The sequence below is a fragment of the Echinops telfairi genome, unplaced genomic scaffold, assembly GCF_000313985.2.
Source record: "Echinops telfairi isolate 266 unplaced genomic scaffold, ASM31398v2 ScPeMD7_70;HRSCAF=299, whole genome shotgun sequence".
Taxonomy (NCBI): Eukaryota; Metazoa; Chordata; class Mammalia; order Afrosoricida; family Tenrecidae; genus Echinops; species Echinops telfairi.
The window spans coordinates 65,642,754-65,657,666 of record NW_022103968.1 but is presented as its reverse complement, the minus strand read 5'-3'; the positions used below and the strand labels follow the sequence as shown (position 1 = coordinate 65,657,666).

The 14,913-nt window shown below is 42.4% G+C and overlaps 1 protein-coding gene and 1 pseudogene across 2 annotated transcripts in view; one reads left to right on the top strand and one right to left on the bottom strand.

Annotated features, from left to right (window-relative positions):
- The first annotated feature begins 22 nt into the window (after window positions 1-22).
- Window positions 23-14,913, top strand: part of ANXA7 (annexin A7) — a 46,611-nt gene continuing 31,720 nt past the window's right edge. For both annotated transcript variants that reach the window (XM_045291368.1, XM_045291367.1), the window contains exon 1: window positions 23-71. The gene's annotated coding sequence lies outside the window, so the exon portion shown is untranslated. The remainder of the gene's footprint in view (window positions 72-14,913) is intronic.
- LOC101643058 lies at window positions 10,122-10,779 on the bottom strand (annotated as a pseudogene).

Genomic DNA, 14,913 nt, shown 5'->3' with positions numbered 1-14,913 from the left:
CGCCCCTTCCCGCCCCGGGCTCCATCTTGCGGGAGACCGGTCGGGCTGTGGCGCGGCTGCCTAGGAGTCAGGTGAGGACCCGGCGCCCCCTGCCTTTCGCACCCGGGGGCCCCCTGAGTCACGTCTGCCCCCGGCTCGCCCTGGTGCCTGGCCTCGTGGACTTGGGAATGTCAAGGGCAGAGCGGAGGGCCGTGCGGGCCCCTGGGTGGCGGGCACTGCGTGCCTCCACCGGACTTGGGAGCGAGTGGGAGCGAGATGGGGGCGGGGAGTCAGGTGAGGCGCGCTGGGACTACAGGGAAGTCTTGTTTGTCCTTTCTGCCCCTCGGCCTTTCGGGAAGCGCCGGGACGCCCCACCCTCTGCCAGGTGACCACAGGTAGAGGGCTGAGACCACAGGTGGCCTTGCTGAAGGGACCTCCTGCCAGGCGGAATTGGTTCACCAGCGAGCACCGTGGAGCCACGTCTGGCTGGGGAATAGATTTTCTCGTGACACAGCAAATTTAGGAACACTTGGGAAATATTTATTGCGCATAGTTCACCCTAGGACAGAATAATTAAACCTAAAATTGTACACGGGGTCAATTTCTGAGTCGACATCCATCCGACCCCAGTGGGTTTGGTTTATACTTAGAGATTGCATTCACCGTATCCGTTCCCTAAAATAGCACATGGGTGCTGGTGTCTGGCCATGGCCGATGACCACCACTAAATGATAGAAATGAAAAGAAGTCGTCAGAGTGCTATCTTCTGACTGCAGTTAAACTCCCTTGCATTTTCCAGTTGATAAGGAGCTAATCTGATCTGTTCTAATTCATGAGTGTAATGCGTTTCCTTTCAAGCAAGGAAAGAATTTCAGGTACTAGAGAGGGCCATTTTGGCCAGGCTAACTTAAGCTGCCACTCACTCCTACCTCGTTCACTAGTGGCTGCCTTCCCTCGTCTATGCAGAGTACACCTGCTTCCGGGGTATTTAGTCAAGAGCTCTAGCTGACTGATTTAAATGGTCCTTCGGAATGCTGAGGCCGATTTTGGAAAATTGTAATATGTGCTGTTGGCCTACTTCAGTTTACCCTTCCCGTATTGCATTTTTTCCCCCTCAGAAATGTGTTAGGGACTTCTTGTGCTCCTGGGCTTCATGCCATCCATGAGCCTTCCATAGTGAGACCCACCCCTTTTAGTCGCTGAGTCACTGGGTGGAGATGGTTGGGAGAACCAAAAATGAGTTTCTAGTCTTTGAAAAATAGTTGCTGACACAGGCTTGTCTGAGGGATCTTTTAAAAGTGCATGGAAAAATGCAATGGAAAGATAATGGAATTTTCCCATGAATTTTTTGAAGCCTTCCCACTCATTAGAGTTCAGAATGCGTTTGCATTCTCTCTGACCATTAACCACAAATGTGGCAGTTATACCCTCAGAGTGTGTTTGAAATTAGGTGAAAACTCCAGGCAAACCCAAGGAGGGGCAGTTTTGTGCTCAGATTTGCAGGGAGAATGGGGAACTTGTCTGGGCTTGTCCTTAATGATTTGTCAAAAGTAGCCCCATGTGGTCTAAAAGTTGGATTTCTGATGGCTAAAACTCCAGGCCTCTTGGAAGTGAGTCATCCCTGACTACCAGGTAGTCAAAGCCTCAGAACCAATCCTGTAAACGTAAAACCTGCAGTTGTGTACATGTTCTAGTCATGGTCCTTTCCTCCTGTGTCCATAGTCCTGCTTTGGACAGTGAAGAATTGACCTGCCACCAATTTTGATCAGGCGGTGGGTTTCTTTGTCCACTGATCCTGTATAAGGAGGACTGTGAATTGGAGGACTCCGTTGAAATCTCTGGCCTGTGAACACAGATGGTCTGTTTTCCTCATTGTAGAATGGTTGTCTTTGTTTGCCTTTGCCTTAATAAAAAGGTGTTGCTCTGCCTCCCACAGTACTTTTATTGCTAGGTTCTAGAATTCATTGCAATGGCAACACAAAACTCAGACAATGCTTGTGATTATAGGGTTTATTATGGAAGTTAGCAGGTTACAATTCAGCTGAGAAATGCTCAGGATACACTTCTTGAGTCAGGACTTGTTACAAAGTTCATTTAAGGCTGCTAATTAATGTCCAAAGGGCATGACACACCCCTTTAAGCCTCAACCTGAAGGCACTCAGCTCTAGCTCCCTGGGACAGCCAACCTGCCTTCCCAGGGGCACCCCACTTCCCAAGCCAGCTTCTTCCTGCCTGAAAGCACTCAGGTGTTTACTTGCTCTGTTGGCTTGCTCCTATTCTGCTATTGATGCCCCTGTGTCATTCCTCTGATGTCAAAGTTGCCTCTCAGGTTAAGGAGGTTCACTGGGCAGGGATCTCAAGGTCCAGGGGATGTGCTGCACTCCTAGCTCTTGTTGGTAGTGAATTTGACCCCTGCCTCCTGAGACGGCCTGTTTTATACCCAGCTGGTTGGTAGTCACAATGAATCCTGTTAACAAGTACACCCCACTGGAACTTCTCTTGTCCAGACCCATCAGGAAAAGGTCCTATCGTGGAAGTTAGAGACTACAGCTAGAAAAGCACATGGGATTTGCTACCTTGCAGGTGTTTATAGGATATGTTTTAATTTGGGGTTCCCCCAAAAAAACAATGTTAAGAAGAAAATGAAAATTTGGTCACCAGTATAGTCTTGCTTCATGGGAAAGGTTGAGTCATCTTGGCATTTGTGTAACGTCTTGCCAAGCACTTTTAAAATGTACTTTTAAAAAAAAATCATTTTATTAGAGGCTCATACAACTCTTTTCACAATCTGTACATACATCATTTGTGTCCAGCACATTTGTACATATGTTGCCATCATCATTCTCAAAACATCTGCTTTCTGCTTGAGTCCTTGGTATCAGCTCCTCATTTTTCCCCTCCCTCACCGCTCCCTCCTCCCCCTGAGACCTTGATAATTTATAAATTATTATTATATTATCATATCTTACACCATCCGATGTCTCCCTCACCCACTTCTCCACTGTCCGTCCCCCAGGGAGGAGGTTATATGTAGACCTGTCATCCGTTCCCCCTTTCTCCCTCACCTTCCCTCCACCCTCCCGATAACACCACTTTCACCACTAACCCTGAGGGGCTAAACCTACCTTTTTTAAAAAAATAATTTTATTGGGGGCTCTTATAACATGTTTCGAGCATATTTGTTCATATGTTGCCATCATCATTTTCTAAACATATACTTTCTATTTGAGTCCTTGGTAGCAGTTCCTCTTTTTTCCCTCCCTCCCCCGCTTCCACCCTCATGACCCCTTGATAATCTTATGAATTATTATTGTTTTCATGTCTTAAACCGACCACTGTCTCCCTTCACCCACGTTGGGAGGTGGGCGGGTTATGTGTGGATCATTGCAATTGGTTCCCCTTTCCTCTCCTCCCCCCACCTTCTCCTTACCCTCTTGGTATCTCTACTCCCAATTCTGTACCTGGGGTTTATCTGATCTGGATTCCATGTGTTGTGAGCTCTTATCTGAACCAGTGTACACGCTCTAGTCTAGTCAGAACTGAAAGGCAGGCAGGACTGAGGTCATGATAGTGGGGATGAGGAAGCCTCAAAGAACCAGAGGAATAATGTGTGTTTCATCAGTGCTACACTGCGACCTGGTTGACTCATCCCTTCCTTGTGATCCTATGATCTACAGATCAGTTTTGAGTCTCTGCTCTGGACCCCCCTCATTCTCAACAATATTTTTTGGTTTGTTTTGGGTCTTCTGGTACCTGATACCTGATTCCATCAACACCTCATGATCACACAGGCTGGTGTGCTTCTTCCATGTGTGCTTGTTGCTTCTCTACTAAATGGCTGCTTGTTTAACTTCAAGCCTTTAAGAAGACTCAGATGCTATATCTTTTGATAGCCGGGCACCATCATCTTTCTCCACCACATTTGCTTATGTACCATTTTGTCTCAAGTGATCGTGTTGTGAGGGTGACCATTACAGAATACCAGGTTGTTAGAATAAAGTGTTTTTGCATAGAGGCAGGGCTTGAGCAGAGGCCCAAAGTCTGTCCACTTCCTCGATGTATTGCCATATAAATAGATGTACCTAGGCCAATACCTCTATTTTTATGAATTAATATATTTACATAAGTACACACCTATGTTTATATCTCTATCCATAGCTTTGCTTCCTAGATCTTTCCTCTGTTTCCTTTTACCTTCTTCCTGCCCCACCACACACTTACCCTTCTTCTCACCCTTCTTCTACCTCTTAGTAATTTCTCCCAACTAGATTGCTTTTGCTCCAACCACTGGAATTTTTATGTTCTCATTGTTGCTTTTAATTCCTTAGTTGTTCCTGCCTATGGTGTTGCTTGCTCACTGCTCCTTTCCCGTGCTTCCTCCTCCCTCCAAGTCCCTCTGGAACCATCAGTCCCGTTGCTTTCTCCTCGGGCTTGCTTCCCATGCCTATCTTATATCAGTAGGCAAAATAACAATAACAGAGACAAAACAAAAAGAAAAGAAAACATTGAATAAAAAGAAAAAAAAAACTATTAAAAAAACCCCAAAAGAGCATAATTCGAGGTCTATCTGCTGACCTTTATGATTACCTCCTCAGTGGTAGGGGAGGTAGGGGTCCTCCCTCCACTGGTAGGGGTCCTGGGGGTTCTGCAAACTTCCCCTCCTAGCCTGAAGTCTATTTTGGAGGCTCCTCAGGGATTTTGTGGCTTTGCTTTCCTCCCATTGTTGGTCTGTTATATTCACTTCTTGGTCTGTTCCACTGGAGGTGGTCAGACTGGACACACTCCCTGCCATGTGTCCCCAGTATTGTCCTCTGATGTGGTGTGCTCCAGCGAGGGGCCATAGTGTCTCCAGCTGTTGTCCATCCTACAGCCCTGTCTGTGTCTTTGCAGCTCCGTGCAGGGATGAATGCCATCCTCAGGGCTTGGTGTGCCAGTTGCTCTTTTTCCCTGCTGGTTTGCTTCTCTATGGATGTGGCAGGTCGGCCCCTCTCCCCAACCTGCAGGTTTAGTGGTGTCCTCAAGGTACACAATTCTAAAAACGCTAACAGTACATGGAAAAACGCTCTTCTCCCAGGAGACAACCAGTTTTTACTCGTTGAATATTATTTCAGAGATAGTCTCTACATACACGGGGGCGTCAAATAATAATTATTTGTGGAATATTTGGTTTTATGGATGAATACGAAGAGCTGCCTTATTTTTAAGAGCGACAACATTTTATTCCTAATCAGTTTCGCCTGTTCCTGATTAATGGACATTTAGATTATCTTTAAAGCTTTTATATTACAATGAATATTACAAGTGAATAGCTTTGTGCATGTATAATTTTACACTGGTACAAATATTTGTATAAGCTGCATTCTTGGAAATAGAATAGTTTTCTATCCAAATTCATTTAAAATTGAATCTTAAATACCTTTTTATATTGTTTTTGGTGTACTTTCATCCATATTTGAAACTTGTTAATAGTCTCCTAGGTAAGACTTAATATAGTAGTGACAGAATATAGGTACAGGACTTTGCTATAGGAATAATTCTCCAGAAACTGAATTGCCTATGAACTTTGATACTCTAATTTTTTTCTTGCCTAATTATTACTAATGGATCTTATAAAAGATTTTCAGATATTTGTTCTTTTGACATTCTGATCTCTTGGTCCACCTGACTTTTAGATGTTGTCAGTCCTTTCCTTTTCATACCAACCAGGCATGGAGAAGAAGAAAAGAAAAACAATTTAGTCTGCAATTTTTAAATATCCAGGCCTTTGGATTCCCATTGGTTATTTTAGAACTGACTGAATCAAATTTATCAATATTTGTAATCTTTCTGATTAACTTAATAACTTTGAATGAATTTGTGCCCATCCATTCTCAGTTTGACTAATTTCTAGCATCTTTCCTTTCAGAGATAGTCTTTTGTTTTTTTAATAATTAAATCATTTTATTGCGGGTTTGTACAACTCTTATCACAATCAATGCATACATCCATTGTGTCAAGCACTTTTGTACATTGTTGCCATCATCATTCTCAAAACATTTGCTTTCTACTTGAGCTCTTGGTATCAGCTCCTCATTTTTTCCCCTCCCTCACCGCTCCCTCCTCCCCCATGAACCCTTGATAATTTATAAATTATTATTATTTTCTCATGTCTTTCAGAGATATTCTGTGTATACACAGGAACCTTAAGGAGTTGGTGGGGGGAATGTGGAATTCTATTATTTAACTTGATAAATTGAATATATTTACATAAGTGATCAATTGAATAGTCATTACATCATAAAGATATTATCATAACTTAAATTTATCTTCTAGTTTTTCTATTCTGTCTACTCCAGAGGAACCCTGGTGGTGCATTGGTTGCATGTTGAGCTGTGACCTGCATGGTGGGCAGTTCTAAACCACCAGCAACTCTAAAGGAGAAAGACTTGGTTTTCCACTCTCATAAACAGTTATAGTCTCGTAAACAAACAAGTGGTCACTGTGAGTCAGCATTGACTTGATGGCAGTATGTTGTTTTGTTGTGTACTCATGAGGCAAGATCTCCCCCCACTCCATTCTTTCAACACCTACACAGTGCTGGTTACATATGGGATCTCATAAGAATTGAATTGGATTTGTTTGAAGTCTTGCTATAAAAAATTATTTGTAGCTGTCTTGGGGAGAAAGTTAGATTGTAAAGTCGTAATGGCAGACTATTCTGGTACCAAAGTGTAGTAGAACTGAAATGTCAGCATCACCTTGTTAGAAATGAAGAATCTCAGAGTCCAGCCCACAGCTACTGAATGAGAGCATGCATTTTCAAAGATTGCCAGGTGATTCACGTACAGGTTCAAGGTTGAAAAGCTGTTTTAGCTGGTGTGTACTCAAAGATGGAGAGAGAAGGTTTGAGTGAGCCCAAATCAGATTCATGATAGCACTGCCTTAATCAAGGGAGTGTTGGGGGTTCATGTGGTAGAGATTCCATGAGGTAGAGATTTCATATAGGACTTGGTGAGCCAGTGAATTTGCAGTGATACTCCAGTAGTGATCATTAAAGTTTTTATCTGAAGAATAGTGTACTGTAAGAACAACATTTTAGGAAAATTTACCTAATGGTGGTTGTGTCCAGGAATATTAGAAGGGTAAGAGATATAAACAAGGGCATAAATGGAGAAGTACTTTTAGTAAGGTAAGGATCGGGTGATAAAAACTTGATCTCAGGTTATAGTTAGGAGACAAGGATAGGCGAGTCATTTCAAAGGAAGAATAGAAAGCTATTTTGTTACTTACTACACTGGAATAATGGGTAATTCAAAGAGTGGTGCTATTGATGGATTTGAAATATTAAGGGTCGCCTGATAGAGATGGATGTGTATTTAATTCCATACCAGTACTGACAACCTCCTAAATGGCTTGTATCCTAACCTGCCCCATCTCTCATCTGTTTTAATGATCATCCATCTCACAAATATATTTCATTTTTTATCTGGCAAATCACATCGTTCTACTGCCCTGCCAATTTACCTGATAACTTTTTAAACCTAAGTTAAGCTTTGATCAGTTCTTTTACTCTCAACTCTCAGTACCGTGCTCTATTGTGATTATTAGGTGCCCTGGAGACGGTTCAGACTCAGAGACCACATGTACAATATCAGGAAACCCTGCCTGGTCTTGAGCCATCCTCACAATTGTAGTGGCTTGAGTGCAGCCACTGTGTCAGTCCATCTTGTTCAGGGTCTTCCTCTTTCTCAATGGCCCTCTCCAGAGACTGGGCTCTGCTTCTCTATGTTCCACATCCTCTTCTGAATCTGGCTTGAATTTCTGACAGCTCCCTGTGTTGATGTACTGCTGTATCCACTTTTTAATTATCTTTATGAAAATCTTACTTGCCTGTGATATTAATGTTATTGTTTAATAATTTTCACATTCTTTGGGTCACCGTTCTCTGGAATGCGCACAAATGTGTGTTTCTTCCAGTCGGGTGGTGCTTCTCCAAATTTCTTAGCATAGACTAGAGAAGTCTTCCCGTGCCTCATCAGTATGTTGAAATATTTCAATTTGTATTCCTGTAATTCCTGGATACTTGTTTTAGTGTAGCTTAGACTTCTTCCTTCAGTACTGTCTGTTCTTGACCGTATGCTGCCTCTTGAAATGAGTAAGCGTTTTAGCCAATTCTTTTTTGACCAATGTAGTGGTCTCTTTATTTTTTTCATCTTCTTTTGATACTTGAATCCTTCAGTATAGCAACTCAGGGGTTGAATATTTTCTTCAATTCTTTCAGGTTGTTATCAGTTCTCAACTGATCTTGTTTCTTGCACAGTCCTTTACAACCCTACTGTATTATTTTGAAGGATTCCCTGATATCATTCTATCTGTACATACTCAATGTATATCATTGAAAGATTAGGATTATTGTTGTGTGCCATGTAGTTGATTCTGACTCATAGCAACCCCATGTGACATAGGAGAACTGCCCCGTAGGCTTTCCTTGGTTGTAATCTTTACAAAAGCAGATTGCTTGGTCTTTCTCTCATGGAGCCACTGGGTGGGTTTGAACTGGTAGCAAGGGTGTAAACCATTTTTGCAGCTAACTGAATAATTTCTTAATATCATAAAAACACCCACCCCACCCCCAAAGCCAGTTACTTCTCAGTTGGTTCTGACTCTAGCAATATTGACTAGAACTGCGCTCCTAGCTGTATCCAACAGCAGTGGCCTTTTGGAGCAGATTGTCGGGGCTTCCTTCCGAGGTACCTCTGAGTGGATTCAAAAGGCCAGCTTTTCACTTAGCAGCTGAGTGCATCACAGCACCGAATGTCCAGTTAATTACTTGCATTTCCAAATGTAAATGAGCGCCTTTCAAAGAAAATAATTGTCAGAGCTCTTTGGTGCAGACTGCAGTTCCCAAAACATATTTTTCATGTTAGTTCTGTTGATTGGAATACTGTCAACTGGCAGTCACCATGTATTATCACAGAGTAATCTATGCGTGAGAATTTCTTTCAGCCTAGATTGTCTTTACCTCCCAGTTTCTTTTGCTATCAATTAGTGAAAGCACGTTTATTATTAAACTTTTTGTTGTGAATGGGGCCAAGGGTTACAGAGCAGATAAGATTCCCATTGAATAATTCATACACATTTGGTGTCATGGCATTGATTGTAATTCCCACAACCCAGCACCGCTTATCCCCCTTCCTCCTGTTTCCTGTTTCCGTTCCTCTTTCTTCCCTAGCTCTTCTGAACTTTTCCCTTGGGTAAATGCTGCCTTTTAAAATTTCATATGCATGTTTTTTCTAAGGTGTACGTACTTTATTGTTCCCCTTCTAGACTTGTGTGTTGTTTGGCTGAAAACAGCCAGGAGGCTGTGTTCATTTCTGGCCAGTAAGCTTGATCTTTTTTTAATGGTGAAAGCAATACTTATTTTAAATCTGTGTCTGTCCAGTAAATTGGGAAAGGAAGTCTACTAAACATGTTATAATTTATAAAGCTAAATTCTATGAGATCTTTAATATTCTTGCATTATCTATCACAGTCCCCCATTATCATAGCAGTTACCATTTATTGAGAGCTGAATTTGTTCCAGTCAATGTGCTAATTGCTTTACATACATTTTTTTCACTTAATCCTTACAACAATCTCATGAAGTAAGTCCTTTGGCATCCTATTTTATAGATGAATAAAGTAAGGCTAAATAGCCTAATAACTTGTCAGCATTCAAAAAGTTGGAAGTTTAGGATGGTAGATTGAAAATTCTTGGTGAAAGTGCAAATTGACACTTTGGAGAGGAATTTGGCTATATCTTGTAAAATTACATTTTTTTCTTAGATATTTGAAATACAACTTTATTCTAACAAAAAGGCATGGGAATGACAGTTACCAAACAGAACGTCACACTGAATATTGTGATGTGACTGTAGCAGTCTTGTATTTGAATTTCAAGAAAGAAAAATGCGTTCGCAAACAGATATTTGGGGGAAAAAAAAAAAAAAGAGAGGTTTTTAATTGCCACGCTCACTCCGAAGCCCATTCATCTCCTTCAGCATCCCAAAGATGAGCACATTCTGCTGAACTATGTAATAAGTGTGGCAAACACTGCACCACTGACATCACAGGACAGTTGCCTATAAAACTAGACTCTGACGCTGGGCTCCAGCTTTGTTCTCTCACGGGTCATCATCTTCATCCTGGAGAGCGGTTGTCTGGGCATCCTCTAAATCATGCTCATACTGGGCTGCCACAGCCGGGTCCATAACCACCTCTGGTGGGTCAGGAGCAGGCATGGCAACAAACTCTAAGTTAGGATCGTCAATGAGTTTTCTAGCAAGCCAAAGGAAGGGCTTTTCAAAGTTGTAGTTACTTTTGGCAGAAATGTCATAGTACTGAAGGTTTTCTTTCGGTGGAAGACAATGGATTTTGCCTTAACTTTCCTGTCCTTAATATCCACTTTGTTGCCACACAGCATGATGGGTATGTTTTCACATACTCGAACCAGATCCCTATGCCAGTTAGGCACATTCTTGTAAGTAACCCTTGAGGTTACGTCAAACATTATAATGGCACACTGGGCTTGAATATAATAGCCATCTCTCAGTCCTCCAAATTTTTCTTGACCAGCTGTATCCCACCCGTTGAATTTAATAGGTCCTCTGTTAGTATGGAACACAAGGGGCTGGACCTCAACACCTAAGGTAGCTACATACTTCTTCTCAAATTCACCAGTCAGGTAACGTTTCACAAATGTCGTTTTTCCAGTACCACCATCACCCCCACCAGTACGAGTTTGAACTGGACTTGGGGTTCTCCTTGGGTGGCCATCGTGATGGATCTTCCAGAAGCGTCTCCGGGCTGTGTCTCTGCATTTGTTTTTTACCTTTTTTCTTATCAGTGCTATTCTTAGGAATGTATCCCAAAGATAATACAATATAACCTGTGAAAGTGAGAACCCGGAACTGTCAGAGAAGGAAAACGCCCATTTTCCATTAAAATGAGCAGCAGAAAAGAGTTGGGAGCCTTGTGGGGCCTGGAGCAACAGGAGAGTCCTGTTGAGTTCTGCCTCTCACCGGTTTAGTCTCGTGACAGAAGAGTGAACTACAGTAAACTGCAGGAGGCTGTTCATGACAGCACTATTTGTAATACCTTTTTTAAAAGTGTGGAAACAGCTTATTTCTGCTATTAAATAATCATGGGTCATCCACATGAAGTACTATGCAGTTGTAGAAAGGAATGCAAACTAGTGCTATAGCTGATCGTCAAAATAATGAGAGGTAAAAGCAAGGTGCATTATACTTGTGTGTGTGCAGTTGACTACGTTATTCTAAGAAAAAAGCGGAGATACAAATATAAATGTCCTTATGTAAGGAGCCCTGGTGGTGTAGTGGTTAAGCGTTAGGCTGCTAACTGCAAGGTCAGCAGTTCAAAACCACCAGCTGCTGCTTGGGAGAACGATGGGGCCTTTCCACTCCCATAAAGAGAGTCTCCAAATCTCACTGGTGGCGTCATACCCTGTCTTGTATGGTCCCTATAAGTTCATACTGACTTGATGGCAGTGATTTTTATTAGTTTATACATTAAAAATGTGATCCTTAGATAGACTATCAAAATAATGGTTGCATATAAGGAGGAAATAAATGGCAGGGATAGAAATGCTAACACATTTGTGAATATATCTTTTTTTTTTTTTTATAGATTTGACTTTGGAGCCAAGAAGTTTTACATTATATCAAATAAAATGTAATTAAAATTTGAAAGTATCCTTAAAAATCAAAAGTAAAATGAAACAAATATATATCTAATTGGCAGCATAAATATGCCAGGGTTATCTTAAGTGTGTTTAAAATTCAGTATTTGTGCATTCATAGTGGATTATGTCCTAAGGATAAAAATCATTGCAGATTGTTAAAGCTGTTTTTAGTAGTCGTGGTCATGGTAACTGTGTGGGTTGTATTATTTTCCTATGACTACTGAAACAAATGATTGCAAACCTGGTGGGTTAAAGTAATGTTTGTCCTCACAATTTTAGAGGTCAGAGGTCTGAAATCAGTACCACTGGGCCCAAATCCGAGGTCCATACTCCCTTCAGAAGCTCAGAGGGACAATCTTGCTCCTCCATGTTCTGGTGGCTACTGATGATCTTTGGCTTGTGGTCACATCACTCCAGTCTCTGTAGCCATGTGGTCTTCTCCTTTTCTTGTGAGTGTGTTCAGATCTCCTCTTTTTCACTCTTAGAAGCATACATGTGATTCATTTCTGGTCTACCTGACTAACCCATGATAATCTCTCGATCTCAAAATCCTTAATCACCTCAACTCTAATAGCAACCACCACTTTTGCCCCCAGCACTGCCCCTCACACTCCAGGGTTCCGCACTTAGCTGCAACATCTCACAGCATTCGTGAACTGTTAGGGACATGGCTTACGTGGTTATAGAGACTGGCAAGGCCTAAGTCTGTAGTTCAGACATCCTTCTGGAGGATTCTCCTCAATCACACCAAACTTGGCTATTGACTCTGAAGGCTTCAGAAGCTGGTGGATCAGGTCTCACGTCTCCAGAACGGGAAGTCAGACTCAGGCAAACCAGACTCAGGATCCAGAGCAAGAGAGTGAATTTAACAAAGTTGCCCAGCACGAGTAATCCAAACAAACAGAATGAACCCCACTGCTAGCAGGTCGATTCTGACTTACTGTGAAACTATGTGGGGTTTCTAAGGCTTTGTCCCTCTTTTCAGAAGCAGACTCTTTCTCTCCATGAGCAGCTGCTGGGTCTGAGCTATGGACCCTGCAGCGAGCAGTCCAGTGCTCACCTGAGGGTGTCACGAGGCTTGGCACAACTACCAAACTCAAGGTCAGATTCTAACTCATAGTGACCTTATAGGACAGCCCAGCGCATAATCCACTATGCCACCAGGTCTCAGTGCAACTACAGAGATGCAAAATATCCAAAAATGAAAGCAGCTCTTGTTTGCTTACCCAAAGCAAGGAGTGAACCAGAACTTAGGTCACCAAAGCAACTTTATGAACCCAAGCCAGCTTCTTTTAGTGCAGTAACTGGTATCGGAAGGTGGCCCTTACTGGGTGAGTCAGCATTAATCATCTGTGTATGCTCAGTCCGGAAGGAAAATCCACAAAGATGTCATCTTGTTTGTGTTGTGCTATAATGGACGTATGTTTTTTGCCTTCTGACATCAAAAGGTTAGGTACATCAATGAACAATTTCTGTGCTGGTTAGGCTAGGTCTAGTCTCAGCTAGTTCTGTGGCCCCAGCCTCCTGCTTTTCTTTCTTTTTTTATTTTGTTATTGAGAATGAAAGAGTGAGAGAGTGAGAGTGAGTGAGTGAGTGTGAGAGTGAGGGTGAGAGAGAGAGAGTGAGTGAGTGAGAGAGTGAGTCCAGCTTTTCTTAATTACGCAGGAAACTGGTGGTTTTCCTACTAAGGGAACAGCATAAAACTGGTTTGTTTTTTAAACCGGTATTTTTTGTTTTAACACAAATATCAAAGATGTTGGCTTATCTCCAAAGAAACTAAGGGCAGTAACATGAGTCATATTCTCTAGTAAGGCAGGCAGTCAATCCTACTTTATTAGCACAATATAACTCACTCCAAAATAGGATTTTAATCACAGGTATGAAGGCCAGGATTTACCAAGCATTACAAAATAGAAGATTGTGGCTAGAAGGGTCATATGCAGTCATTGAGTGCACTGCAGACCACCCCTTGCTTCTAGCTATTATCCCTTTCATACTTTAATTATTAACTTCTTCCCAATCATTTTACTGGCTGAACAGTCATTACCAATTAGTCCTTCTGTAGGATACAGTGCTAAGGTTAAGGTTGCCCAGTTGATACAATCCCCATATCAAGTCTGCTATAGGTGTCCATCTGATCTGATCAAGTTCTTGAGATGTTTGTTTTGTCCTGATAAAATTTATCTAAGATAATTGCTTTGTACTGAGCCTCTTGAGGTATCAGCATAATGTTGGATTTTCCCTGCTGTATAACTTATTTATCCTTTCTTTTACCTTTACCTTCAGCTATTTTTCTCCTTCCTTTCACTTGTCATTATTTTCACTTAAACTTTTCCACCTTTGGAAGGGACATCAGGTCCAATTGCTGTGCCAGTCCAGATTGCTGTTCCAAGACCATTCTAGCAAGTGCTTCCTCCGAGTCTGTTCTCATGCATGTTGGGTGGGTTACATAAGTACAATAATAGTGGGCTGTCTCAACTACCCAGTTTTGGGACACGGAGATAAGGGACAATCCATTCCCTTAGGCCTTGGGGATTCTGGCATAGAGTCAGGGGTATAGTTACAGTTTCTTGCTAAAGAAACACCCTGGGCCTGCCCCAGTCCCAACTATGTGGACAGTCCCCCCTCCCAGCAGAAGAATTCACTTCAGAGGACAGCACTGAAGCTGCAGCTCAGGGAGAGGGACATGTCTGATCAGAGCACACGGGAGCCAATGAAGGGGGAGGACGAGAGAGGTCCACCAAGCCCTGAGGACGATATTCCCACTCAGAGCAGCCAAAGCACAGGGAAGACCATAGGGCTGGCCCCACTACGAGGCACAACACATCTCACTGACCCATAGCGCTATGGGGGACAACACTGGAGACACAGTGCGGGAATTGCGCCTGATAGAACCCCAGCACACTGAGGTGAAACACTAAGGGTGTGCAAGAGAACAGCATGGGGAGCAGAACAACGAAGTACCCAGAGAATACCAAAAAATAGCAGTGGGGCCAGGGCATGACACCCCATCAGACTCGACAGGAAAATACTCCTAAAGGTCAACAAACAGACCTTGAACTATTTATAGGCTTTTCCTTTTTTGTCGTTGGTTTTTTTGTTGGTTTGTTTTGCTCTGTCTTGTTTTTTGTGCATATTATTAACTCTGCAGGTCTATCTAGAAAAGATAGGGGGAATAAACAATCTGGAGAAGAAAACAACAGGACTCATGGTTC